Raw genomic sequence first — 3,967 nt, forward strand, 5'->3', positions numbered from 1 at the left:
ATACCTCTGTGAGTAAACAAACAGGTATCCACACAGTCCTATACACTTTGTGTCAAGACTTAAAAGTCCCCTTTTTTTTAGCCCCTTGGCTCTAGCATGTGCCCATCTAGCAGAAGCTAGCTGCTCATCAAAACAGCACAGACACTTCCGCTCAATAACTGTGCTCTGCAAAGCTGATATGTGCTGCTTCCCAAAGGACCAAAGCAGCCAAATCTCTTGAAGTGGATCTATAAAAGGGGTTGAGAGTCCATTTCTCACAGGGATATTCTCAAGGAGATGGAGAGAGGAATAGAATATTAATGTTTATTCATCCAACACTTCTTAAGCTTGTATTGGGTGAAGAAATGTTGTTCAAGGCACTGATACACACATGTGAAAATGAATAGCATGAAACATCTGCATTTAAAGGAGGAGAGAGAAGACACGCTGTGATTCAGGGCAGAATGTGAAGTGTATCCTCGAAGAGGCGGAACCCAAGGGGAAGTTCCTAAACAAAACTACAGCAAATCAGCTGATGAGTGGAGATACGTAAGATCTTCAACATACAGAAATAATCAGAGGTGGACTGTGAGAAGGAAGAAAGTTCTAGGTAGGCAGAGAAGCCTGAGTCAGGGCACAGAGCTGGGACTCTATGGAGATGGAGTTACCCAGCTAGGCCTGGAAGCATCATGGACCGAAGCCACAAGCTGTGGGGCTGGAGGAGTAAGGAGGTTGGCCTCTCTGACAGCTTTGAATGCCAGTCACTGAGTTGCTGTTTGACATTTTAGAGGGAAGTTATGGTGGATACGGAATTTACTACCTGAATGGGACAGTTTTGAGATGAAAGTTTCATAATCATTAGTTGACAGTTATGACAGAATGACAGTTATAACCTGGTACTGTCTGGAATCAGAGACCTATGGTCACACTAGTAAGTGCAGAATTCTCCAAAGAGAAGCTTTGATTGGAGAAGACTGAGCTCATTGCAGCGAACAGGCACGCAGGGTGGGCAGACCTAGGATCGCTGTTAGGTTCCTAAAGCTGCCACAACAGAGTACTGCAGGCTGGGTGGGCTAAGGCAGTGAGGATTAGGCAAACTTATTGTTTCACAGTTCTAAAAGCAAGAAGTGCAAATCAGGTACTAGTAGGGCCATGTTTTCTCTGAAAGCCCTTCTTTTCCTCTTCCTGGCTTCCGGTGTTGGTGGCAATCCTTGGTGCTTCTTGGCTTGCGAACGCATCTCTCCAACCACTGACTCAGTGGCACTTTGTGTCTGTGCATGGTTGCCCCTTTGTGAGTGTATGTTTCTATTTCAACACTTATAAAGACACCAGTCAGCCTGGATTAAGGGCCAACCCCACTCCCGTATGATCTAATTTCAACTACAGCTGCGAAGACACCACTTCCAGCAAAGGCACATTCTGAGTTTCCAGGAAGGACATGAATCTTTCAGGTCCATGTTTTCTGCCCAGTACCAGTATTGTACAAGGGGACTTTGAATGAATGGCAGACAGATAGCATCTGAACCACAGAGATAGAAAGGGGCAGCACAAGGGTACAGGAAAGGGGTGAGGAAGCGGGGGGTGTTGGAATTTGCTTACTATGAAGCCCTACCTGGAAGACTGGTGGGTGCTTTTAGCACTGAGGGTGTACTTGAAAAGTTGGGAGTAGCAGGCTAACATAGTATATCTTATTGACTTCTACCGAGTTTTCTCAAGTCTCAGCTCCCTCTTTGCCACTTCTGGGAGAAGAAAAGTTCAATAATAGAAATCAAATTGAAGTTGCAATCGAGAGACCTTAGTCAGGACTTGACTTTTAACTTCTCCACTTTGGGTAAGACATGTGAAATTTTGGTCTGCTCCTCTGAAGATGAGGACATTCTTTGCAAAGTGAAGATTTGAGGGTAATCAGTTAAGGGTCCTTCTGCCTCCAGATGCTCTCTTCAGAGGAAGCAGCAGAACATCTTTCCCTTGTCCTGCTTAGGAGGATAGACTTTCAGTTTGACTCCTGGCCAACTTCTTTAGCAGGTTGTATCTATCAGACAGTGTTTTGTGGTTGCAAATGACAGAAACAGACAACCCTGAGCAAAACAACGCTACATTAGGTGGCGATTAAAGGTCAGCACCAGGGTCAGTTTGATGCACGCACTGAGTTACAGTGAATCTGATCTCCTTTCTTTCCCATGCATGACTATGGTGGCATCACTTGCTCATTAGTGAATCCTGGTCAAGAGTCTAATGACAATATTCCTTAGCTGTACTGAAGGTAGGTGGAAAAAAGATTTCCCCCAAAGGAATACGGGGGGGCAGAAAGAAAGATTGGATGGTAGTCATCTAAGAGGAGAACCCAGGTCTATTGCCAAGAAGTGTTTGGAATTTATCCAAGCATAAAGATTTCAATAGTATATTTAGATACCATTATTTCTACAATTGTTGCTATGTTATTAATAGTTATCACTATTATTTTAATTTAGTGGTTAGCTCATGTTCTGGAGTATTAATAGTTATCACTATTATTTTAATTTAGTGGTTAAGAGCTCATGTTCTGAAGTCACAGAGACCTAAGCTGAATTCCAGCTCTGTCTCACAATACCAATGTGATTTCGAGAAAGCAACTGACTACTTAAATACTGGAAGCCTCAGTTTCCTCATCTGTAATATGTCAATGATGCTAATACTGACCTTATAGAATTACTGTTAAAATTAAAGGACACAATATATACGAAAGAGTTTGAGGTAACATCTGACTCATAAGATATTTATTACCTGGTAATACTAATCGTTGCAGACTAGGCCTCATGTGGTTTTTGTATATTTTGTAATTGTAAAAACAATTTGACATAGTTAATACTAGAACCCATCCACATGCTTTTTGTGAAGTAGAAATGGAGGTTACAAGCGAGAACCTAGTTTAAGGTCCCATAGTGGCATGAACTGCCAGAGCTGTGCTGGAGTCCAGCTCTGCCAGAACTGTGGCCCAGGGTCTTGAGCAGATCCAACTGCACAACCCCAGGCTTGTTCTCTGTTCCAGATCAAAGGAGAAGACACTGGCCCTAGCACTGCTGGGATGGGAAAGTTTGCTTCTTTCCTAATTACTACTTATTACCACTAACCTCTTAAGCAATTCTATTCTAGTGTACATTCTGCTATTCACTAAAATCAGACATTGAGGAATTGAGTTGCATTTAAATCAGGGCAAGACTAATGTGTTTTATTAATAAGTTCAAGTTGAAACTGAAGATAGTAGAGGGCAGTCTGATGAATAATACTGAACAGATGATATCAACTTTGCATGTGCTATCCTATCCAGTTATAAAAATGGATCGAATCACCTCAGATCTAACTTTTCTCTTATTATGAGAGTATTGTATGTTGGATACCTTAAGGAATTTAATTACTTGAACATTTTTAAAACAGCTTTGCTGAGATATAATTTAAGTAGAAATTCACACTTGAGCACTCTTTAAGTCTTTTCCCCTAGACTTATTACTTTGTACTTCCAATTTTCTTTTAAAAAGTCCATGCTATTCAAGAAACACAACTTTTAAAGTCCACAATAACTCTTAAACTAGATTTCAATGCTACTTATGTTCTGGCAGCTTTACTGAGGTATGAATATTCATCTTTAGTTGCTCATCATCAAAAGATAAATAAAAAATTCCTGCTGACTCTCACGGACAATAACGTGAGAGTCATATATTAGAAATTTCTAATATTAGCATATGTCCTAAAGGGAGTGCTAATACATTAGAAGCACATTTCTCTAAAAGAAATGAGTCAAGTTGCCAATGAATGCACAACTTCACATCAGCTGTCTTGGAATTCAGGGGCACAAACAATGGGGAACTTGCAGCAAACCCCAGTAAAAAGGAGTGCACGGCAAGGTGGCCTCCGCAGGGGCGGCGGGGCCGGGTCCCACTTGTGGCTCTGCCTGCGCGGGTCTCCGCGGGCCTCGGGCTCGGGCCGCGCCGGCCCTGGGCGCGCCTCGGGC

Source organism: Marmota marmota, unplaced genomic scaffold (assembly GCF_001458135.2).
Source record: "Marmota marmota marmota unplaced genomic scaffold, marMar, whole genome shotgun sequence".
In the NCBI taxonomy this organism is placed as follows: Eukaryota; Metazoa; Chordata; class Mammalia; order Rodentia; family Sciuridae; genus Marmota; species Marmota marmota.